Here is a 26,370-nt window from a genome sequence, read left to right as displayed (position 1 = left end):
ATATATTTTATGCCATGTAAATTTTATAATTTTTAAAGAAAAATCTCTATAAACTAAAAAATCATTGTCAGGCATGTAATTTCTCATGTAGCTCATTTAGCTCTAAGACATATTTCAAAATTGTCTTCTTTCCACTTCCATGGTCCCTAGCCCGGTTCAGACCTTCTTCCTCTTATATGATCTAAATTATTGTAATGACCTCCAGAACCTGGCCATGTCTTTCTCCCCTCCAACTCATTCCTTTGCCTATCTCCAACATTATCTTTCCTTTTCCATTTTATTTGTTTATTTCAATAGCTTTTGGGGTACAAGTGCTTTTTGGTTACATGGGTGAATTGTACATTGGTGAAGTCTGAGATTTTAGCATACCTGTCACCCAAGGAGTGTACCTTGTACTCAGTATATAGTTTTTTATATCTCATCCACCTCCCACCCTTCCCTCTTCTGAGTCTCCAAAGTCCATTATACCACTCTATATGCCTTTGCATACCCACAGCTTTGCTCCCACTTATAAGTGAGAACATAGAGTATTTGGTTTTCCATTCCTGAGTTACTTCACTTAGAATGATAGCCTTCAGCTCCATACAAATTTCTGCAAAAGACATTATTTCATTCTTTTTTATGGCTGAATGGTATTCCATGGTGTATATAGATCACATTTTCTTTATCCACTCATTGGTTGATGGGCACTTAGGTTGTTTCCATATCTTTGCAGTTGCAAATTGTGCTCCATATTATCTTTCTATTATCCTTTCATTTCCAAATTATTTTCAGACATACAGAAAAAAATATAAGCACCCACTTACCTACCACTCAGATTTTTAAAGTGGCATATCTTTTTTGTATTCCGTGGTGACCCCATTCCTCTCCTTCCCTAGAGTAAAAACTATTTTAAAGTTGGTATGTATCATTCTGTCCATACTTTTATACTTTTATAACATATATATGTGTATATACATATTTATGTGTTGTCTGTACATGTATATGTATATATGTATATACACATATAATATGTAGTATATTGTTTCATGTGCTTTAAAAATCTGACACAAATGCTATTATGCACTATATGTCTTTCCTCAACTTGCTCCTTTTGCTCAACACTGATGTGAGATTTGTCTGTGTTGGAACATGTAGACCCAGTTAATTTATTTTAACTGCTCTAGAGTATTCCACTGTAGAAACAGTACCATAATTTATTTATCCCTTCCTCCACCAATGGTCATCTAGGTTACTTTCCATTTTTTATTTTACAAACAAGGAATAATCCTTTCAAATATATAAGTTTCTCTAGAGTGTACACCTGGAAAGGCAATGACTAGATCTTAGGATCAATGAGGAGCATTTGGATACAGCAAGGGAAAACCTGGCTCACAAAAGGTCTAGAGAAGGATGTTGCTGGAATTGGTTCGATGGCTAAGAGATCAGTGCCTTTATTAATCTCTTGACCTTCCCTTCATTGTCTGAACATGACTATAGCAGTTCCAAACACTACTTCCTCAGACCATACTCAAAACCAGGCGGTAAGGGAGAGTACATAAAGCCATCCGGCAGACATCCTATTTCTCACTGGCTAGAAATGAGTCACATAGCAACCACTAGATGCAAGAGAGAATGGAAAATTTAGTATTTGGATTTTCCAGCCTCTACAGTGGGAGGTGAGAAAGGGAGAAATTACTGGAAACGGCTTTTGGGTACCCAACCAATATATCTATCGCATCATTAAGTTAACTAGATATTGTGAAATTGCTCATTCAATATAGTTGAACAAATTTACACACCCTCAAATAATATGAGTTCCCATCTCCCAAAATTCTGTCGATATTGTTAGATGTTTTATTTTTTGCCAAAATAATAGGTGTGAAATTGTATCTCATTGTGGCTTTAATTTTCATTGCTGTAATTATTAGTGAAATACAGCACCTTGACAAATGTTACTGTTTATCTGGGGTTCCTATTCTACAATTTCCTGATTATATGCTTTATCCCTTTTCCCTTGAGTTTTTTTGTCCTTTTTTTATTTTGTTAAGGAAATTATGTTTTTTTAAATATAGTCTAGATACTAGTGTTTGTCAGTTTTACGTGTTGCAAATATCTTCTCCTAATTAGTGAATTTCTTTTAGATTTGTATATAATGTCCTTGTCTTTATGATTTGCATTTATTATGGTCTTGTTTTAAGAAATCTTTCTCTACTATGAAGTCATAAAGACATTTCCTATATTTCCTTCCTTCATTTTTTAAAGTTTCTATTCTGACAAATAGGCCTTAAGTCTCTCTAAACTCATATATTCATATGAACGGATATTCATTTTTCCATGTGAATTATTTCAGCATTGTTTATTGAATAATTTACAATTCATTGATTTACAATGTCTTTCCATCATAGATCATATTATTATATATGCTTGAATCTGAGTTTATATGTCAGCAATTTTTTAAATTGTGTTATTTAAATAGTCTATACCTTTACTAATTTTTGGTCTATTTAATCTACCAGTTTTTGAGAGAGATGATAAAATCTCTTCCCCTATTATCATAAATTTGTTGATTTTTACTGGCCAAATTTTTCTGTTACATATTTTGAGGCTAAGTTGTTGAATGTATATAAGTTCAAATGTAGTAATGCTTTCCTGGAGAACTGTACCTTTTATTAATGTCTTCTTTAATCCCCAAGAATGATTATTGTCTAAAATTCTTTTGACTGATGGTGATATTGTTAATGCAGCTTTTTTTTTTACTCAGTATTTTTCTGTAATTTTTTTCCATTCTTTGATTTTCAAATTTTTGTGTCATATTCTAGAAGTGTACATTATATTCCTTTTTCCCCTCTATTTGAATGAAAACTTTATGTTCTGTTTTATTATTTTCATGGTTACTCTTTAATTTTGAGCAATACTGAACTAAAATTCTAAAATTAATCAGTTTCTTTATTTCCCTCCAGAAAAAAATATCAGCTTCTTAAAATACTTTAATTCTAATCTCCCCCTTCCATTTTCCATGCTATTATTGTCTAGTATTTTCCTTCCCCTTGTTTTAAAACCCTCTAAACATGTCTATGTTTGAACAGTCAATGTCCATGTAGACTTATCAGCATGTTTACCAATTTGCTTGTTTACCCTTTCTTTCTGCATCCAACTGTTATGAGGTTATTATATACAAAGGATATCCATTAGCAATTCTTTCGGCAATGGTTTGTGACACTCAATGTTTCATCTTTCTTTGAAAATCTCTTTAGTTTGTCTTCATTTATAAATATTTTAGATAAGTATACAATTCTAGGTTAACAGTTATTTTCCCTCAACACTTTGATGATATTAGTCCACTGTTTTTTGACATCTATTATTGCTGAAAAGGTACTGCTGTAAGTCTGTTTACAACTATTGTTCACTAGTTAGTAGCATGTCTTTAACATTTTATAGCTATGAATAGTTTTTCATTTTTGCCTTTGCTACTTCACCATGATATGTCTAGGCCCGAATTTGTTCTTAGTTTTTATTAATGCTGCTTTAACCTGAGAAGATATTTTTCTTCAAGCTGGAAAATTCTTAGTCATTATCTTTTCACACACTGCCTCTCCTACAATCTTTCTGTTCTCCCCTGAAACTCTTATTAGATATCTATTATACCATCTCATTCTATTCTTCATGTTTTTATCTTAGTTAAGTAAATTAAGATATTTTCATACCTTTATTTTATTTTTTTTCTTTCTCAAAGCTGTATTCTGGATGATTTCCTTGAATCTGTTTTCCAGTTCATTAATTTTCTCTTCAACTGTATGTAATCAGATGTTAAATCCATCCCAAATGGGTTTACTTTCAATGAACATACTTTTCATTTCTAGAAATTCTATTTGTATCCTTTTCAAATATATGAGTTTTACATTAATGTTGGCCTATTCTCTCCTACACTTTGAATTTATTATTGTTATTAAATTATATTATTTAATTGATATTAAATTAAATTATATTTATTATTATTAAAATATAAATATTTTAAAAATATTTATTATATTCTCACTCTTACCTATTCATTGCATCTGTTAGTTATCTTACAGTGTTTTGTTTTTCATGTAACTTGTAAATATTCTTAGCATTTTTAATTCATTTTCACCTGGAATTGCCTTTTCTAAGGGAATGGTCTATATCCTGAGTTATGGGTGCTTATGTGCGGTACCTAAAAAGAGGTGAAAGTTTCTCAGGTCCAGGAACAAAGTACAGTAGTAGTCCCTCATTATCCATGGGAGATACGTTCCAAGACCCCCAGTAGATGCCTGAAATTGCAGATAGTACCCAATGTTATATATACTTTGTTTTTTCTATACATACATACCTATGATAAAGTTTAATTTATAAATTAAGCAGAGTAAGAGATTAACTTTTCTTTAGCATATATTTGGCTTTTCTTTGGCATATCCAAATTGCCAGCATCACTACTATTGCCCTTTGGGGCCATTATCAAGTAAAATAAAGTTTACTTGAACACAAGCACTGCAGTAATGTGACAGTCAATCTGATAAGCAAAGGCTACTAAGTGACTAACATGTGAGTAGCATATACAACAAGGATATGCTGGAAAAGGGATGATTCATGTCCTGGGTGGGATAGAGTGGGGTGGCATGAGATTTCATCATGAAGCTCAGGACACTACACAATTTAAAACTTATGAATTTTTTATTTCTGGAATTTTCCATTTAATATTTTTGAACTACAGTAGACTGTGGGTAACTGAAATTACAGAGAGTGAAACTGTGGATAAATGGGGACTACTGTATTATAGAGGTAGCAGGAGCTGGCCACAGAGTGTTGGTGCGGGGGTCATCATATGTGCCTACAGCCACCAGGTATCCTTTTTGGAATTTGACAGTGTATAAATATCATTACTATTATACCCTAGATTTTCCTAATACAGTCGTAATTTCAGACATTGTCAGTCCTCATGTTAGGCCAGCGTTTTTCACTGCAGGTTGTAAACTATCAGTGGGTTGTGGAATCAGTTTAGTGGGTTGACCTGCAGGGTTTTTGTTTTTAAAGTGAAATGCAGATTTTTTTTTTTTTTTTTTTTTGAGTTGGAGTCTCACTCTGTTGCCCAGGCTGGAGTGCAGTGGCCGGATCTCAGCTCACTGCAAACTCCGTCTCCCAGGTTCACGCCATTCTCCTGCCTCAGCCTCCCGAGTAGCTGGGACGTCTGGCTAGTTTTTTGTATTTTTTAGTAGACACAGGGTTTCACTGTGTTAGCCAGGATGGTCTCGATCTCCTGACCTCGTGATCCGCCCGTCTCGGCCTCCCAAAGTGCTGGGATTACAGGCTTGAGCCACCGCGCCCGGCCGAAATGCAGATTAAAATAGAACAGGTAATGTCAGAGTTGCATTATATAAGAGGAAGTGTTGGGTTTTGAAATGTTTTGCAGTTACAAATGTATATGCATGTATGTGATGAAAAATGTATTTCATGCTGTGGGTCATGGTCAAAATTGTTTGAAAGCCTCTAAGTTAGATCATATGTCCAAATATGAGGATTAGAAAATATGGAATAAATTATAAATTAGTTGATTTAGTTAATGTATTTCGGTCAGTAATCACAGAAGTCAGCAAAACATGGTGGAATGCAAGTCCTTAGGGTTCCTAGTGGATCACTGCACTTTTCAGAAGCATATTTCTTCTGAATTCACTCCAACATCTCCACAATCTCGACAGGATTTTCAACTCTCTTTTGTGATAATCACTTAGAAGTATGTCTGTATATGATTATCATAAAAGGAAAGCCTAAGTAGTCAAGAATATCAACAAATAGCAGATTGCTTTAATATTTTAATCTACTTGAGTAAACAAGGATTTTTCCTACCCCTCTGGCTCTTCAAACTTGTAAGCTTACATGTTGATATGCCTCTGAAAACTTTATCTTCTCAACCTTTTGGGTCAAGAGAGGCCCAGTGGGGACAACATGGGCGATCGACACACTTGCCCAGGATGAAGCAGACAGCTGGTTGATACCATGTGAAACCATGGAACCCCATGTTAACAGATCTTCTAATTTTCAAAGAGAAATGAGAAATTTTTATTTTTATGTGAAATATCCTGTTTTTAAATGTTGGGGCCAGGCACGGTGGCTCACTCCTATAATCCCAGCACTTTGGGAGTCTGAGGTGGGCAGGTCATTTGAGTTCAGGAGTTCGAGACCAGCCTGGCCAACATGGTGAAACTCCATCTCTACTAAAAATACAATTAGCAGGACGGCTGGGCACAGTGGCTCATGACTGTAATCCCAGCACTTTGGGAGGCTGAGGCGGGTGGATCACGTGAGGTGAGAAATTCGAGACCAGCCTGACCAATATGGTGAAACCTTGTCTCTACTAAAAATATAAAAATTAGCTGGGTGAGGTGGTGTGTGCCTGTAGTCCCAGACGCTGAGGAGGCTGAGGCAGGAGAATTGCTTGAACCCGGGAGGCAGAGGTTGCAGTGAGCCGAGATCACTCCACTGCACTCCAGTCTGGGTGGCAGAGCAAGACTCCGTCTCAAAAAAAAAAAAAAAATTAGCCAGGTGTGGTGGCACACACCTGTGGTCCCAGCTACTTGGGAGGCTGAGGCAGGAGAACCACTTGAACCTGGGAGGCAGAGGTTGCAGTGAGCCAAGATCATGCCACTGCACTCCATCCTGGGGGACAGAGCGAGACTCCACCTCTAAATAAATAAGTGTTGGAAATTTATTCCAAATCATTTCAAACACTGTGAAAGACAAATACAATATGTCCACAGGCAGCCCCATTTGTGATCTCTTCCCCCAGAAGTACACTAGATAAAACTTCACAACGATGACTCCTCAGAGCCTCCCTAATTTTACCACATTCTCACCTTCTTCCCTCCCTCACCCTCACATCAACTGCTGTCCACTCTGAGTTACTAATGCAATTGATATATGCCTCTGTTATACTGCTTATGACATTATATGGTAGTTATGTTGTTGCTGTTTGCTGTTTTCTTTTAACATATTCATCTGCCCTGCTAAAAAATAATTAATAATTCAATGTGGAATCCTGAGGTTGGAGCTGTCATAGTTTGAGGAAATCAGTTTGAATCCTAGCCCTGATGGACAACTTTGGGTGGGTTTTCACATCTAAAATGTGAGTGAACTGTAGTAATGGATAACATGGTTGTTGCATTGTCAGCCTTGCAGGAGAAGCCATCACCTCAAATTCACATGTGCAGGGGACACTACAATAGAACTTTCTTTGCCCTGATGTAAACTGATGTCAATTGGACAGATGTTTCTTGGATACCATCTATTCCCTTTTGCTGCAGCCTCTTAATGGCCCTCTCAAGCTTCTCGAACTAGGCACGTTCCATATGCTGGGAAAAGTCATGCTCTGATTGACAGTCACCTTACCAAGGCCTCTGATAGCAGAACTCAGTGAGGATTATGGAGATAGATTGACAGGGAGATCAGCCGTCCTGCTGCCACACACACCTTGACAGAGAGATTTACTGACTCTCCGACATCACTTCCGAATCACCTTTTTTTTTTTTTTTAATGGGATCTTACTCTGTCACCCAGGCTGGAGTGCAGGGGCACAAACATGGCTTACTGCAGCCCCAATCTCTTGGGCTCAAGGAATCCTTCCACTTCAGCCTCCCAAGTAGCTGGGACTACAGGCATACGCCACCACTCCCAGCTAATTTTTGTATTTTTTGTAGAGACAAGGTTTCACCATCTTGCCCAGGCTGGTCTCAAACTCTGGCTCAAGTAATTCACCAGCCTCAGCCTCCCAAAGTACTGAGATTACAGGCCTGAGCCACTGCACCCAGCCCAAATCAATTTTTGCTCTTCGTTCCCAAGAGGAGAAAACATTAAAAGGTTTTCATTTTTTCCATTTTTCCTTTATTTTCCCCTCAGCCTCCCTTCTTCATCCTTATACCATCCTCCTTCCTTCCGGCACTAATTTCCCCTCAAGCGAAAAGATAACGTGTACCTCCAAGATTCTTGATAATTAAACACCATATGATTTCTATAAGCTGAATGCCTGGCGAAGCAATACTTCCTTCATCAAAAATTAAAACAGGAGTGGCACTTACTTTCCTCCAATGTCACCTAAGAAGTTAAAGTAGGACACGAAGCCAGGAACTTCTCAATCTCAACTTTTAGTTGAGATTATTTTGCCCATTGGATTATGGAGCTCTTTTGATGGTAAAGTTAGTAAATTTAAATTACCAGGAAATTAACCTTTAACTCCACTGAAGTAGTCAGAGTAATTCTCAATCTACAGAAGGAAAAAACAAAACATGGCAACTGAGTGATTTGTTCTATTACAAATCCTGTACAAGGAATAATTTGGAAACTGGGCAGCTTGTCCCAACTAATTATAAAAGTTGAGTAAATAGTCAAAATGCTTATTATGCTAATTTTTCTTTTTTTCTGGATTGTGTGCATAAGGCCAGTGTGAACTTAAAGCTCTGGTTCTTTCATGCCTGTAATAAACCAAAAGTTTGTGCTCGGAGCAGAGTACAGAATTAGAATTGCCCATTTGTCCTTTTTTACTATTCTTTTAAGACTCCTGGAGTTTTACAAATGATATAACAGGACACTCATGTATGCTGAGCTACAGCAACAGAGACATATGTATACCTGTAGTCAGACCTTCCCACAAGGCTTCAGGAAGAAACCTTGAGTGCAGACTGATTTTTTAAATTTAAGATTATGTGTAGTAGGCCAGGCGTGGTGGTTCATGCCTGTAATCTCAGCACTTTGGGAGGCTAAGGCGAGCAGATCACCAGGTCAGGAGTGCAAGACCAGCCTGACCAAGGTGGTGAAACCCCGTCTCTACTAAAAATACAAAAAAGAAAATTAGTCGGGTGGCGCACGCCTGTAATCCCAGCTACCCAGGAGACTGAGGTAGGAGAATCGCTTCAACCCGAGAGGCACAGGATGCAGTGAGCCGAGATCGTGCCACTGCACTCCAGCCTGGGTGACAGAGCAAGACTCGTCTCAAAAAAAAAAAAAAAAAAAAATGGGTAGTGGGTGGAATATTGAGAGTTTATATGGGCCAGGCACTTTCTAGATGCTTTATAGGGTCCCATCATCTTCACAACAACTCCAAAAGGTAGCATTATTTGCATTTTGCCAGTAAAGAAAATGAGGCATAGGGAGGCTGAATGGCCCCTCTACTATGTGTCTGAATTGGAACCAGGAAGTCCCATTTCAAAGCCCACAGTCTAGAACACTCCACAGGCTAAAGCCTCAGAATCATGTCTTTCTCTCAATCTGATTGGTTAGTGATGCAAGAAAATGGACAGTCATATATACCTTTGTGTCATTTATATTCTTTTTGTGGAGAAGTATGCTTGCATTTATTTATGATAAAAATCTGGCTGGGTGCGGTGGCTCACGCCTGTAATCCCAACAGTTTGGGAGGCTGAGGTGGGCAGATCACCTGAGGTCAGGAGATCTAGATCAGCCTGGCCAACATGGTGAAACCCCGTCTCTACTAAAAATACAAAATTTAGCCAGGTGTGGTGGAACATGCCTGTAATCCCAGCTACTCAGGAGGTTGATACAGGAGAATTACTTAAACTCAGGAGGCAGAGGTTGCAGTGAGCCAAGATTACATTACTGGCGCTCCAGTCTGGGCAATGAAGTGAGACTCTGTCTCAAAAAAATAAATAAATAAAAAGTAAAGTAAAATAAATAAATAAAAATTTAAAAATCTAGGGTGGCTAACCTACATGGAAGTTTGCCTGTGGACACACGAAATGGAGCTGGCCACTCCATGGTTTTAGGCAGGTTTCTCTAAGGAGACAAGGTTTGAGAAAAGCTCTCAACAAAGAGAAGGAGGGGGTTGGCAGATGTGGAAGAAGAGCTTGCTCTTGCCTGTTCCTGGCACCTCAGCCCCAACCCAGATGTAGAGAGCTTGACGTCAGAGACTGCTGCCAGCCAGGAAGGAATGGGGCCAGGGGTGACAGCTGCCCTGGGAAAGGTGGAGGCTGCCCAAAGTTTAGAAAAACTCTTTATCTTGGCAATGGCAGGTCTTCCCATTCATCATGGAAAGGTAAATATAGGAACCCATGAGATAACCATCTGCTAATGAGGGTTTACTTTACTAAGGCAGTTCTTACTTACAGATCAATCACTGGTGAGTAGTTGGCATTTCCTATTGTTAGGGAAAATAGATTTTTCCTCCAAGATACTCTCAATACTTCAAATATGTCACCAAATAAAAGAACAAAGTGTGTTTTCTATGCTCACACTCAACACAGAACACTTCTATGACCAGATGTGTGGGCTTTTCCCACGCCAGATAATTCTGCAATTCTCTGAGGATGCCAATTGGGGGTCCTGCAATTTAATTCGATTCAGACACTATGTACCTAGAAGTAGCATCAGATCCCACAGGTTCAGGGCTCAGTACCACAGGACTTCTCCCCTCCTCTCCCCCATACTTCAGACACCAATCATGAGCCCAAGTTGTCACTGGTGCCTCTGACTGATTGGGTATAAATCAGAGCTTCCTGGAACCCACCTCAGGTTCCATCATTTCCTAGAATGGCTCACAGAACTCAGAAAAACATTTTGCTTACTAGATTACCAGTTTATTACAAAGGGTACTGATAGGAACAGGAGGCAGAGAAATTCTAGGCAGAAAAGGGCAGGGTCCCTGGCGAAGCCCCACCTTCAAGCATGGAACCATAACCTATAGTAAGAACATGCATTCCTGTTTTCCTACTCAAATGTTGCCTTTTCCAAAACCACCCATGGCCCTCTCCACCCCCCATCCTATACCCATAAAAACCCCAACCCAACTAGTGGAGGGCAGAGAAGGCGAGAGGAGAAGCAGCAGATGGACGTCAGAAACTACAGTTGGACGTCGGAGAGAAGCAGTTTGACTTTAGAGCGACAGCTCAACGGTGTCCTTCAGAGAGGAGTCCAGATGGGTATGGCTGTACTCCAAGGGAAGATCACCTTCCTGCTCCATCCGCCTTCCAGCTTCCCTTCCCACTAAGAACCACTTTCATCGGCAATAAAATCCTCCACATTCACCACCCTTCAATTCGTTCATGCAATCTGAGTTTTCCTGGACACCAAACAAGAGCTTGGGTGCCACAAGTGCAGGCACTAAAGGCTGTTATGCTGATCCTCTGCCCTCACGAAACGGTAAAGGTCCCACTGAGCTGTTTAATGCTTAAAGCATCTGTGGACAGCAAAGCTAAAAGACCACTGTAACACACGCCCTCTGGGGCTTCATGGGGCACAGGGACACCCCCCACCCCACCCCGCCCAGATGCTGTCATGGGGTCTCACAGAGTTTTGCTCCTGCTGGCGCCCAAAAACACTCACTTCAACTCCTGCACCCGCTCAGCTGCATGCTCTCCCTCCCTCAAGGAGTTGACTGCTGCAGGCTGAGTAAGGGAAGTACCTCATCACAAGGCCCATGAAAGGGTCAAGCGAAATTTCCTGTCTCAGTACAACTCAGGAACAGCCAGATGGAAGAGATATGTTTCCCTTGCATATGGGAAGATACAGGAGACAGGGTGCAGAGCTTCCTTGCCCTCTCCAGGTATGCCACCCACCAGGCACCTCCGCAAGGTCAACAACCCAGAAACTCTCTGAGCCCATCCTTCTGAGTTTTTAAGGAGGCTTCATTACTATGTAGGCATGATCGATTACATCACTGGCCATCAGTGACCAACCCCCTCAGCCTTACCCTCTCCCCTTACACGGAGGGAAGAGTTGAGTGGTGGGGCTGAAAGTCCCAACCCTCTAATCATATGACTGGTTCCCCTGGCAACCAGCCACCCTACCTCCACCCACCCTACTTGTCCAGGGGTCATCCAGAAGCCCCCAGCCTTCAGTCATCTGATTAACATACAAAAAGGCACTTATCACTAAGGAAATTCCAGAGTAGTTGGTTAGTTAGTTAGTTAGTTAGTTAGTTTTTGAGACAGAGTCTCACTCTGTTGCCCAGGCGGGAGTGTAGTGGCACAATCTCAGCTCACTGCAACCTCTGTCTCCCAGGTTCAAGTGATTCTCCTGCCTCAGCCTCCTGAGTAGCTGGGATTACAGATGTGCACCACCACACCCAAGAAATTTTTGTATTTTTAGTAGAGACAGGGTTTTCACTATGTTGGCCAGGCTGGTCTCAAAATCCTCAAGTGATCTGCCTGCCTCGGCCTCCCAAAGTGCTGGGATTACAGGCATGAGCCACCACACCTGGCCAATTCCAGGGGTTTTAAGAGCTGTCTGCCAGGAAATGGAGGCAGAGACCAAATATATTTTTGTTACTAGGTCACATCATGTACATTTTTAAAGGCCTGAGTGTCATTTCTAAAGAAAGGAGGGGGTAGCAGGGGCTGTCAGAAGTGGTGGGCAACATTCTAAACACAGTTGCCCTCACTGGCATTACAAATCGTTGCTATTTATTTGGAAATAACTGTGCACAAGAAAGAAAAAAAAACCAGCTATAGAAACCTTTACAAATTTAGGTAAACTTGTCTGGAGTTTTTGGTTGTTTCATTTGTGACAAGCTGTTTTCACAATCCCAAGCATTGATAAATGAAAGCTACAGCATGCCTGCATAACCCAGGAAGGCCCTGGACAGATGACCTAGCTAAGATTGAGCCAGCACTTGTTTCCACAGTTTCTACCTTCTAAAGATAGAAATAATTGGGCACAGGGTGGGGAAGGGTGTCCCACAGGGACATTTTGACCAATGCTAAAGAAAGAGGACAGGAGCCCCTACCACAAGTTCAGCCAGGTTAAGCCAGATGAGAATGGTAAGTGGGACTTCAGGGGAGCCAGAGCCAAAATGAGAGAAGTCCTCAGTCGTGAGGGCATGAAGTCAGAGGGACACCCTAGGGTGACTTATTGGCCAGCTTTCAGTGTCCCATGGAAAAAGCTTGGGTTGCTCCAAGCGACCGAGCAGCTCCCCTAGGGAGCATTCAGATACTTGCCCTATAGTCCATGGAGTGACCTACATTTTTTTTTTCTTTCTTTCAAGAGGACTGAGCATAGCAGTGGACTGACAACTTGAAACCCAGCCCAGCTCACTGGCCCCATGGGGGTGGACCAGCCTGTTTTGTGTAGTATATCCAACTTTAAACTAAGATTTCCTTGCTTCCTACTGGGCCAGTCCAATGTGATGCCCATGTCTTGCAGTCTTCCAACAGTTTGAGGAAAAAAAAAAAAAAGGAAACAAAGGAAGGAAGAAAGGAAGGAAGGAAGGAAGGAAGGAAGGAAGGAAGGAAGGAAGGAAGGAAGGGAAAGGATGGACAGCCAAGCTGGGTTTCTGAACCTAAGTATTCCATTTAGGAGACAGGCCAAAGGCTGGGCTTACTTTACCCTCAAGACAATCTGTAATCGCCCAGGGGATTCACCTTATGCACTGCCTGGACAGAGCCAATTTCTCAAGACAGGGGAATTGCAATAGAGAAAGAGTAATCCATGTAGAGCCAGCTGTGTAGGCTGGAGTTTTATTATTACTCAAATCAGTCTCCCTGAGCATTCAGGGAGCTGAGTTTTTAAGGACAACTTGGTGGGTGGGGGGGTAAGTCAGTGAGCCAGGAGTGCTGATTGGTCAGGGATGAAATCATAGAGAGTAGAAGCTGGCTTCTTGGCTGGTCACAGTGGCTCACACCTATAATCCTAGCACTTTGGGAGGCTGAGGCAAGTGGATCATTTGAGGTTAGGAGTTTGAGACCAGCCCGGCCAACATGGCAAAATCCCATCTCTACTAAAAATATAAAAATCAGCTGGGCATGGTGGTGCACACCTGTAATCCCAGCTACTGGGGAGGCTGAGACAGGAGAATCTCTTGAACCCAGGAGACAGAGTGTGCAGTGAGGTGAAATTGCACCACTGCACTCCAGCCTGGGTGACAGCACAAGATTCTGTCTCAGAAAAAAAGAGAAGAAGCTGGCTTCTTGCACTGAGTCAGTTCCTGGATAGGGGCCACAAGATCAGATGAGCCAGTTTATTGATCTGGCTGATGATAGCTGATCCATCAAGTGCAGGACCTGCAAAATATCTTAAGCACTGATCTTAGGAGCAGTTTAGGGAGAATCAGAATCTTGTATCCTCCAGCTGCATGACTCCTAAACCATAATTTCTAATCTTGTGGCTAACGTTAGTCCTACAGAGGCAACCTAGTCTCCAGGCAAGAAGGAGGTCTGCTTTGGGGAAGGGCTGTTGTCATCTTTGTTTTAACTATAAATTACAAACTAAGTTTCTCCCAAAGTTAGTTCAGCCTATACCCAGGAATAAACAAGGACAGCTTGGAGGTTAGAAGCAAGATAGAGTCAGTTAAGTTAGATCTCTTTCACTGTTTCAGTCACAATTTTGTAAAGGCGTTTCAAATCCTATGAAGGAAATACTATTCCTTTTGTCTACAGATAAGAACATCAACGCACAGAGTGCTTAAGTAATCTGCCTCAACCTGTCAATATTTTTTTAAAAGTCTATGTGGCTTTAGAATCCAGATGTTTAAACACTATCCTCTTCTCCCTCTCAATTAGATGATCAAAGTGGTTTGACAGTACCTGCTTTATAGAAAGAGTTCAATAAATATTGGCTACTATTATTCTCCTTTTATATATAGACATTCATATTTTAGTTAAAATTATCAGCTAAGATTATCAGTTAATTAAAACATTTAAAATAATAATATAATAATTTGTAAAGGCGTATTTCCTAGATTTCTACTAGGTTTACATAGTATCTATGGTAGCCAGCCTCCAACATGGCTGCCAACAATCCCTGCCTCCTGGTATTCACACCCTTTTATGGTCCTCTCTCATATTGTATCAGGGTTGATCTGTACAATCAGTGGAATGCCATTTCTGAGGCTAGTTTATAAGACATTGTGACTTTTGCCTTTCTCACTTTCACAATAAGATCCCTCACTTTGGTGGGATAAGTTAGCTGTCATGTTGTGAGTAGCTCAATGGAAAGGCCCCCATAGTAAAGAACTGAGGCCACCTACCAACAGTCATGTGAATGATCCATCTAGAAAGTGGATCCTTCCCCAATCAAGCCTTCATATGGCCAAAACCCAGAAGAGACCCTGAGCTAGAACTACCCATGTATTAGACCATTTTCATACTGCTATGAAGAAACACCTGAGACTGGGTAATTTATAAGGCAAAAAAAGTTTAATGAACTCACAGTTCCACATGGCTGGGGAGGACTCACAGTCATGGTGGAAGGCGAAGGAGTAGCAAAGGCACATCTTACGTGGCAGCAGGCAAAAGAGCATGTGCAGGGAAATTGCCCTTTGTAAAACCATCAGATCTAGTGAGACCTATTCTCTATCACAAGAACAGCATGAGAAAACCTGCCTGCATGATTTAATTACCTCCCACTGGGTCCCTCCCACAACACGTGGGAATTATGGGAGCTACAATTCAAGATGAGATTTGGGTGGGGACACAGCCAAACCATATCAGCCCAGCTAAGCCACCTCCAGTCTTTTGAGCCCTTAAAAACAGTATGAAATAACAAATGTGTATTGCTCAAATCCACTATGTTTGGGGTCACTGTTACGCAGTGATACATAACTAATACATCATCTCTTCTAGAAGTCTTCAACTGACCCCCAGCATTCTGTGCCATAACATAGCACCTACTATATTCTGACTTACATCTTTTCCCTTCATTCTCCCATTCTAGGTAATGAGCTCGAGGACAGTGACTAGCTCATACTGATTTTTGAATTCCCAGGATCTAGCATAATGCTGCAATTGGTATGGACTTCAATAAATGTATGTTATTGAGTTGAACTATCTTCACTTACTGTACGTCCTTTGTCCTTAAAATATAGTTTGCATTTCAGATTTCTCATGAATTCAGGTAGTTCCTGCCACCTAAACAATTATGCCTGGTTTCGTTCAACTAGTATCTGATTATTAAAGTTAATACTAAAATTGTACTATCCAAGATCTTAGACACATCTTTTTTATTTTTGCAATAGAATCATACCAACTTGTAACAGAAGAGGTTTGATAGTATGTAAGGTAGCAACGTTCCTGTGTTTTCAAAGTCATTGTGCCATTAGCCCAGAATTTTTCTTTTTTCCAAATAGGATTAAATAACCTGGAGATAAAAGTAGTTTTCCAAAGGAAAAGGTAAAATAATTTCACAGAAAATATTTCCTGAGTTGGTCTTACCACATCAGAAATTGGGATTAAAGGTTTTATTTTTTTAACTCATTTAATTCATGGAATATAAATTTATTGTTATCAAAGATATCAGTTCAATTTTATTATTAAACCTGTAATTCATTCTATACTTTGATCCTGTGAAGACCAAATTCATCATTTTCTTCTAAAATGTCATATACAACTTGAGTGATCAGTGACATTTCTTATTTTGTGACATTAAAGCCATGAACTTCCTCATATGAACTTCCTCAGTATATGGAAAGCAATCCACATCAATGTATTCTCCATCGTGGTCTTTACCAAGGGATTCACTACTTCTAGGAGGCTCTACCCTCATCAAACAAACAATGGCCCACTTCATCATTTCCAAGTTGTCTTCTATCCTTGCTCCAAAATATACTACAATCCAACAAAGGAATCGACATCATTCTTGCTGATATGTCCCCAAATGAGAGCATTCTTAAGAGAAGTTTCACAGCTCTGAATAATGTGAATGTATCTGTAAGCATTGACAAAATACACATTCACGGGAAGTGGTGGTAGTCTTGGCATTGACACACAGTGGAAACTCAACAACGATGTAGACTACAGTCAACACACATGTAACATCCTCAAGTTATATCCCACTTCAGTCTAGCCTGGCAGAAACAACTAAAATAAAATAAATAAGCATTCAACATCCATATAATAAGTTCAGAAATTAAGCGTGAAAATGAAAACCACCTATCCCACATACACATCTTGGAAACTAAGGACTCGACCTCTCTCTCTAACTCTCTGTCTCTCAACACATACACTCACTCACACATATACATACACTTTCTTTACTACATTAACGTAAGTTTACTACTCCATTGTCTTCATTAGCATAACTTTACTATTCCAGGAGATTCTAGCCTAAGCAAATAATTTGATTATTCATTACAGAAACTTCCCAAAAAGATCCTTCACTCTTCAACAGGAAGTACTAGCAGACCATTAACACCCTAAGAATCTTCAAATCCCTCACCTCAAAATCCTTTCCTTGCTGTTTCCAATTCTACACTGTTGTGTTATTATCCTTATTCAATCTTCATCAAGTCCCCTTATTGAAAGATCACCTTAAACCAAACTCCCAATAAAATATATTTTTTAATTCACCACTGATCAGAAGGCATAAAATAATTTATTAAATAATAAAATACAACCTTGCTTTTCCCCCCTCAGAGATATTACCAAAGCTCTGTCTAGGAGGTGATCTCCCTTACCACAATAAATAATACAGATAGCTTTGACTTATCAACAGGTTGTGTTGTTGATATTCAGAGAGCCAGCATTTGACAAGTACTTAGTACGGATTGAGCAATAAGCTAAAACATTTGGAAACTGATATATGGCTTAATCTAAACTAAAACTAAAGCATCTGGAAACTTAATTCCCCCTAGAGGTCAGAGGCCCTTACTGTTTAAACAATTCCCCATCTGGACATTTAAATTTCTGCGTGGTCCAGCATTTGCCACTGTATGTTAAGAGTAATTATTTGCCTGAATGAAAAAAGTTTCCATGGTCTAACAATTTGAAGACTGCTCAGTTAAGAATAAAAACCATCATTTCTTCACGTGGGACTTCTCAGGGCCTTTAGGGTATACTACTGGGTATCAAAAATATCCAAGAGGGAGTTATTAATATATAGCCTATGCAAAATGTATATAGATGCTTTGTCCTACAGCAACTCCCTAGATTCTCACTGGATACAACAGGGATGATGGACAGTTTTATCTAACCTTCCATCCTGCCCTTTATTCACAGGCCATTACTAGAGAACATGGCTAGAAAGGAAGATAAATGACCACACTGTCTTAGCCCTCAGCAATCAGCTCCGTGGTAATTTTAGGGCTGCCTTGATCTGTGGGCAGGGAAAAATGAAGGAAATGAATTAGCCTGAGTCCTGCCAGCCTTGAAATGAGGATGCCTGTGTGCCCTGAGCTATGCTTAGCTAGTTCCAGCTCTTCTCCCCAAAGGGAATACTGGTTTTTCAATATACTGCCAGGAGCTCCTTCAACCTTTCCCACATCTATGAGCACCAGGCAGAAGTTGTTTAAATGGTCCAAGTTGCTGATCTTTGCTCAAAGGAAGGCCCTGTTGGCATGGACCCCGCAGGTTACAAAGAGGTGGCACCTGGCATACTCTGCCCCACTAACAGCTAAAATCCTCACACTGTTATCTTTCTTGACCATGCCCTTCTGCTGAGATCTCCACTTAAAGGACAATGTTCTGGTCAGCACTCTGACTTCCTTCTTTTGGGTTGAGGAGAGGAAATTGACATTTACTAGGCACTTTCTATGCATCTGACGTCACACAGTACACTTTACATGCTTTATTCCATGTAATTCTAACAAGTACAAAAAAAAATCATAATAGCAAAAGTTTACCTGGTGCTTCCCATGTACCATGCGCTGTCATAAATGCTTTACGTAGTCTCACTCTCTCAAGGCTCAAGGCAACTCTATGTGGTAGATGCTGCTGTTACCCCTAGATAGAGGAAGAAAGAGGTGAAGTAGCTTGTGTAACGTCACATAGACAGTGGCAGAGCCAGATTAGAACACAGTCACAGTCCATGCATCTAACCACACTACCATTGTCTGCCATTATCTGTCCTGTCAGATGAGAAAACCAAAGCTCAAAGAAGTGGCTCTCTCAAAGGCACACCGGAGGGGGAAGAACTAGGACCAGAACCCATGTCTGTCTACTCCCAACTCTGTGTTTCTCCTCTAGACCACAGGCTGTCAGAGAATAGTTCCCAGACCAGCAATATCTGTAACAACTGGGAAACTTGTTAGAAAAGCAAATTCTTAGGCCCCACTCCAGATCTACTAAATCTGAAAGTGTGGCATGGGGCCCAGTCATCTCTATTGTAACAGGACTCCAGGTGATTCCCATGCAGACTAAAGTTTGGGAGGCACTCCTCTACACCATGCTGCCTTCTGTAGAGCACTGAAATTGGACTTTACCAGCAAGGACTAGAAATAGTGTTGTCTAGTGGTTAGAAGCTCTGGAAAGCTAAGAAACAACTTGGTCATGACCCAGCATATTTCACTGACCTTGACAATAGACAGGCCAGGGGTTGCTTTTTTCCCCCTTAGCAAATTCATGGAGCAGAAAAAGAACGGCTGCACTGTGGTCAAGAGGAAGACTGGATTCTGTCCTTGGCCATTCTTAACCCTGCTGATCGCTTTTCAGATCCAGAGATTCTCAGTGCATTTCTGTTCAATGTTCTGCTGCTTTTGCCTGCCAGCTTTGTCTGCTCCTACCTGAGACCCTTCTTGTCTTTCAACCCCTCCCACTTCAGCAGGAAACACTTCTGTGGCAATATGGTCAGCTGATGAGCTGCCCTCCTGGTTAGGATATTGTGCAATGCAACATACTTCTTACAATTCTGGAAGCAAACTTTTTTTTTCTCCTTTTTTGCTGTCAGGATCAGTTCAGTAGCTACACTAAAGCTTTCATCACTCACTGCTTCGCTGAAAAGTTTAAGACCGGAGCGTTCTGCTGAATCAAGCGGTTGTTGAGAGGTTCAGGGTACGTATATAAAACAGAACAAGAATTGATTTTTATAGAGGCTGAAAGAAAGTTAAGGAATCTTGGATGGCTCAGGGTGGGAGCTTGAAAGGCTTCACTCAGGACAAAGGACCACATGGTCCTCAATTTGTGCTTAATAGCTACGATATGGGGAAAGAGAGGGAGACATGGTTAATAGGGGAAGAAGCTAAGTTAGCTCCAAGCGGCTTATTTTGCAGTCAGGGATCAAAAGGATACTACTTTTAAAAACCATATTTCTTTTTTAACAAACATTAATTCAAGCTCATTGAGTTTCTGCAGGTCATACGTTTCAACCGAGGATCAGCAACGTAGACTGTGTTATTTTACTTTCAATGCTGAGGTGAGGGTGGGGATCTCCCCCTTGGGGGAACATGCTGTATGTTGATGAAAGTTGCAAGGAGAGTTACGAAAGAGCTGCCCAAATCTCCTTAATCTCTTTTTCTTCCTTCTTGATAGGTTTCTAGGGATCTGTTGGTTGAATTGTTTTGTGCTTGATTTGGAATCTTGGTTTTTATTGGCCCACAGTAAAACTAATTACCACTGCAAAGGGCACCAAATTAAGATTAGCAAGCCTGACTTGATTTATCAAAAAGGAACGTATGTATGTAATGGGTTAGTGTGTAGATGTTAGAATCAGGCAGAACACTCCTCCGTTTATGACCTCTTCAAAACCTGGTAGCGGCCGGGCACGGCGGCTCACACCTGTAATCCCAGCACTTTGGGAGGCCAAGGTGGGCAGATCATTTGAGGTCAGGATTTCGAGGCCAGCCTGGCCAACATGGTGAAAACACATCTCTACTAAAAATACAAAAATTAGCTGGGTGTGGTGGCACATCCTGTAGTCCCATCTACTCAGGAGGCTGAGGCAGGAGAATCACTAGAACCCGGAAGGCAGAGGTTGCAGTGAGCCGAGATCATGCCACTGCATTCCTGCCTGGGTGACAGAGTGAGACTCCATCTCCAAAAAAAAAAAAAAAACAAACCTGATGGATTGTCTTAAGTGGGGAAATACAGGTAATTCCCAACCTGCACAGGAGAGGCATTCAATACTATTCACTGTTATCAGTGAATTCACACTCATCGGAGTCTAGCTGGGGCCTGCTCCTGTGCCAGCGAGGCCCTGCAGGGTCACAGAGGGACTCTCTGTTGGGGGCAGGCCTAGTTGCAGCTGCACTATCATCAGCACACCTGCCCCCAACCTAGCCCTGTGACTTTCGAGAAGCTTTGTAAACCCCTAATCCTCCGTACCTTCTCATCTGAGAAAACCCACATCCTCCTGGGGCTTATGGAGAGCAAGTGAATGAAATTATCTGCAAATTTCAAATTGCTCTTCCAGGTTACTAAGAGAGAATCATAATTTGTTACATAAATAGAATACACACTTTTAAGTTTCTCAGTCTGATTTTAGTTGAACTTTTAGTGCTGTGGTATAATAGAAAGAACTCCTGAATTTGGGATTAGAAAACCTGAATGTAGGTCCTGGTTCTGAGATACTGCCATTTATTAGCTGTGCAACTCTGGGCTAGTCATCTAACCACCCTGGGCCTCAGTTTTCTTATCTAAAAACTTGGTTAAGATTATCTACCCCTTAGGCGGATTTTTTTTCTTTTCTCTCCACGCCCTGCCTACCCCATAGGTTTTTGTTTGTTTCTTTGTTTTTTGAGACAGAGTTTTGCTCTGTCACTCATGCTGGAGTCTAATAGTGCAGTTTCAGTTCACTGCACCTTCTGCCTTCCAGGTTCTAGCAATTCTCGTGCCTCCTGAGTAACTGGGATTATAGGCACGCACCACCACGCCCAGCTAATTTTTGTATTTTTAGTAGAGATGAGGTTTCGCCATGTTGGCTAGGCTGGTCTCGAACTCCTGGCCTCAAGTAATCTACCCACCTCAGCCTTCCAAAGTGCTAGAATCACAGGCGTGGGCCACCGTGCCCAGCCCCCTGTAGGTTTTTGTATCAAAAACATCACTCCAGCCTGGTCGAGAGAGTGAGATCCTGTAAAAACAAACAAACAAACAACAACAACAAAAACAACTCACAACTCTACAGGCAGGAATTAACTCTTCCTGGTTTGCAAATAGGCTCAGGGACTTAATTATCCAGAAGTCACACAGTGAATAACCTGAGATTTCAAACCAACACCTGAACCCACACATGTAATCACTGTTATTAACATTATTCTTTTACTGTGCATGCCATTTTTGGAAGAACAATGAAGTCTATTTGGGTTGACGATTCCAAATCCTGCATCTTAAATCTTATTAAACTGTGTGAAAAATGTTACCATGCAATCTAAATTATGATCTATTTTCCTACCCTCACTCCTCCAAGGTAATTGCAATTATAAAACACTTGATGTAAATTAATCTCTCTTCCTCAAACTTGAGAGTTATACTAAAAAGTCTCAATTATAAATGACAGGTAGATGCTGTTCCTAGAGAGAAATCTGTCTTGGTTAGTTCTAGTATTTTTAAAAGTATTTGATATAGACCAGGCACAGTGGCTCACACCTATAATCCCAACATTTTGGGAGGCCGAGGTGGGTGGATCACCTGAGGTCAGGAGTTCAAGACCAGCCTGATCAACATGAGAAACCCCATCTCTACAAAAAATACAAAAATTAGCCAGGCATGGTAGTGCACACCTGTAATCCCAGCAACTCAGGAGGCTGAGGCAGGAGAATCACTTGGACCCGGGAGGCAGAGATTGCGGTGAGCCAAGATCATGCCATTGCACTCCATCCTGGCCAACAAGAGCAAAACTAAGTCCAAAAAAAAAAAAAAAAAAGATGTAAAACATACCAGAGAGAGAGAGAGAGAGGTAGTCTTTAAAGCTTCCCTCACCCCATCCCAGACAAAAGCAACAGAGAAAAATTTTCCCAGGACCCAACTTCAAGATATTCCTGATACCAGCCGCCTCCACAAGCAAGGCTGCTGTCAGTGGAACTGAGAAGCTGCCAAGAATCCAGGCCATTTCCACTCCACATCTGGTCTGAGGCCAGAGTGTTGTCTTTCAGTTTTTAGACAAACCTCCCAGGGTAAGGTAGACCCAGCAATAACCATATGTGACCATCACAGCCTGCAGGAAACAGAAGAAAGGTAAAGACAGCCTTCATAAATAGCCCTGATCTTATCTGCAAAAGCTGGACTGCTCTTTTTCCAATACAGAAGCAGAAATAGTCAAGATTAAGCTTTGCTTGGGGAGGTAGAGAGTCCTAGTTTAATGGCCCAAATCACGCTAATCAACTTCTGCAAAGGACAGCGTCCTGGGGCTGTGGGCCTTGAACAGCAAACTCGGGTCCATGGGTTTGATCACAGTATGACTATGCCTGTGTTATTTAAAGTTTGTCCCAAGGAGTGTTATGATGTGCTTGGTATGGGCTTCACCCCCGGGAGGCACAAGCATGTGCATGCCTCATTGGCACTGTGTCCATATAGAGCATTGTGAAGGGACTATGTGGAAGGAACAGGAAAAGAGAGACTGCTTAACATCCTTTGCTTTGCTCTGCCAGGTTTTATATTTACAAGTTTCTGTGTAGAAGGATACTGATGTATGTTCTTGGCCTCCATAAGGCAGCGGGGAGTGACAGGAGTAAAAAGGAAGATGCATAAAGACACTGAAGTTTCCTGGTCTATTCGGTCAACAACTATTTAATGGCGGCCCACCATGAATCAGATAAGGTACACATGTTGTAGATACAAATGACCAAGAGCAGGCATGACTGCTGCCCTTACAGAACTTGGTATCTAGTAGGGGAGTCAGCCAACAATTGAATAGTCACATAAATGTATGAAAAATGGAAATTGTGGCAAGTGCTAAGAAGGCATAGTCATGGTGCTGTGAGCACCATTAACGGAATATGACCCAATCTAAGAGGTCAGCAAGGGCTTCCCTGAGAAAGTGATGCTTCAGCTGAGACCTTCAAGATGAGCAGGTGCTAAGTAGGCAAAAAAAATGGGGATGGGAGGCAAAATCCCGGCCAAGGGAATAGCCCCATTTTGGGAGAGAGACACCTTGGTGGAAGGTAGGAGATCTGACCTAAGTGTCACCAGGAAGGCCCACCAACCCCTAAACACCTCTGCCTCCTAAAATTCCATCATTATTAAGGAATGCTTTGGGTTAAGATTGTTTTTCTCTTGAAATGTTCGTTTTTCTGTTTTTTTGTGTGGGTTTTTTTTTTTTTTTGGCAGGAGACCAGAGCTTTATTATTACTCAAATCAGTTTTGCTGAACATTTGTGGATCAGAGTTTTTAAGGATAATTTGGTGGTGGGGGAAGGCCAGTGAGTTGAGAGTGCTGATTGGTTGGGTCAGACATGAAATCGTAGGAAACTGAAGCTGTCTTCTTGGGCTGAGTCAGTTCCTGGGTGGGGGCCACAAGATCAGATGAGCCAGTTTATCGATCTGGGTGGTGCCAGCTGATCCATCAAGTGCAGGGTCCGCAAAATATCTCAAGCACCGATCTTAGGAACAGCTTAGGGAGGGTCAGAACCTTGTAGCCTCCAACTGCAAAACTCCTAAACCATAATTTCTAATCTTGTGGCTAATTTGTTAGTCCCACAAAGGCAGTCTAGTCCCCAGGCAATAAGGTTTGTTTTGGGAAAGGATTGTTATTGTCTTTGTTTTGAACCATAGACTATAAAATAATTTCCTCCCAAAGTCAGTTCAGCCTACACCCGGGAATGAACAAGAACAGCCTGAAGGTTAGAAGCAAGATGTAGTCAGTTAAGTCAGATCTCTTTCACTGTCTCAGTTAAACAATTTTGCAATGGCAGTTTCGATCCCTCCCTCTGGGTTTTATAACACCTTAACCTCAAGATGTTGGCTAATGAAGATGGAAAAAGGGTGAAGACCGCTCTAACTTCTTCCTGCTGATCAAGGGCATAGTGAGAGTAGGTGTTTTCCCCAAGGTAAGAGGAGTAGAACTGCTTTGCAACTGTCTGAGAGTACTCGTGCAGGCCTGGCTGGGGTTCCAAGGCTTGCATAGCAAAGGTGTTGGTATTATTATTTATAGTTTTAGTACCACATTTCAGGGAATAGTATACTATAAGGTAAATAATAAGTACTAGTGTAAGGAATGCAATTCCCAGTTTTAAAAGTAAAAATTTTAAAGTATTACTTTGGGAACTTGTAGCCCAAAAATAATTTAGGATTTAGCCAAACTGCAGAAAAAAACTCAAGAACAGCTAACAGCAGATGTACTATAGATTTTTCATTTGTTTGTTTTTGTTTTTGTTTTGGTTTTGGTTTTGAGACAGAGTTTCACTCTTGTTGCCCAAGCTAGGGTGCAATGGCATGATCTCAGCTCACCACAACCTCTGCCTCCTGGGTTCAAGTGATTCTCCTGCCTCAGCCTCTTGAGTAGCTGGGATTATAGGCATGTGCCACCATGCCCGGCTAATTTTTTCTATTTTTAGTAGAGACGGGGTTTCTCCATGTTGGTCAGGCTGGTCTTGAACTTCTGACCTCAGGTGATCCGTCTGCCTTGGCCTCCCAAAGTGCTGGGATTACAGCGTGAGCCACCGCACCTGGCCCAGATGTACTACAGTTTTTTGAAGCATAATTTTTATCTTTCTAGTTTCCATTTTTATTAAAAACAAGTTATGATAGAACTGATTTGTTTGCAAAAGTAAATTTTAGTCTTATTATATTTGGTCTGATTATTTGCATAAAGTGCAGCAAGAACGATTATTTCCCACAGAGGTTTTTTAAATTGGCTTTGATGGAACCCTATTCCATAAGGAATCTTAGAAAAGACTTTTTAAATCTGAGCCCAGCCATGGGTTTATAAGCTTAAATACCTATAAGTTGGGTAAATTTCTCTTCTCTTGACATCCCAAGATAACTTGGGCCTCCTGAGCCTGTTAGAAAGTGACATTTTTCACTTACTATAGGTCAGGAACCCTGTACAGGGACTGTGTAGACAGGAGATGAGGCCAGTGTTCCCAAGGGGCTTTTATTGGCTTAGTAAGTCCACTTTGATTTTTTGTTGTTGTTGTTCGCTTTTTTTTGTTTTGTTTTGCTGAGACAGAGTCTTGTTCTGTTGCCCAGACTGGAGTGCAGTGGCACCATCTCAGCTCACTGCAACCTCTGCCTCCTAGGTTCAAGCAATTAGCCTGCCTCAGCCTCCCAAGTAGCTGGGATTACAGGTGTGTGCCACCACATCTGACTAATTTTTTGTATTTTTAGTAGAGACGGAGTTTTGCCATGTTTGCCAGGCTGGTCTCAAACTCCTGACCTCAAGTGATCCACCTGTCTTGGCCTCCCAAAGTGCTGGGATTATAGGCATGAGCCACCGTGCCTGACTCAACTTTGACTTTTTAAAGAAAGCATGCCATTCCTGTGAAAACCTTGGTAAAGTAACCAGTTTCTCCAATTGTGTCCTGTTACAAAAGAAAACAGATTTCTATTGCACTTATGCAAATAACTGTACTACCACAAATTGAGAATATTTACAAATAATTTTCAAATTTTGGAGAAATTAGGTAGAGAGAAACAAATATGCTCCAAATTTTGTTCACAGGAACATACTTTGCTTAATTGTTAAAAGCTGTAAGTAGCTTTAGAAAAAGTTTTTTGGCTCTGGAAAACAAAAAGGATTAGCAATGTTTTAAGCAAAAAGGTTGTATAAAAAAGATTACTTCAGTTTTCTATTA

Source organism: Trachypithecus francoisi, unplaced genomic scaffold (genome assembly GCF_009764315.1).
Source record: "Trachypithecus francoisi isolate TF-2019V2 unplaced genomic scaffold, Tfra_2.0 Lachesis_group11, whole genome shotgun sequence".
In the NCBI taxonomy this organism is placed as follows: Eukaryota; Metazoa; Chordata; class Mammalia; order Primates; family Cercopithecidae; genus Trachypithecus; species Trachypithecus francoisi.
This window is presented reverse-complemented; position numbering follows the sequence as displayed.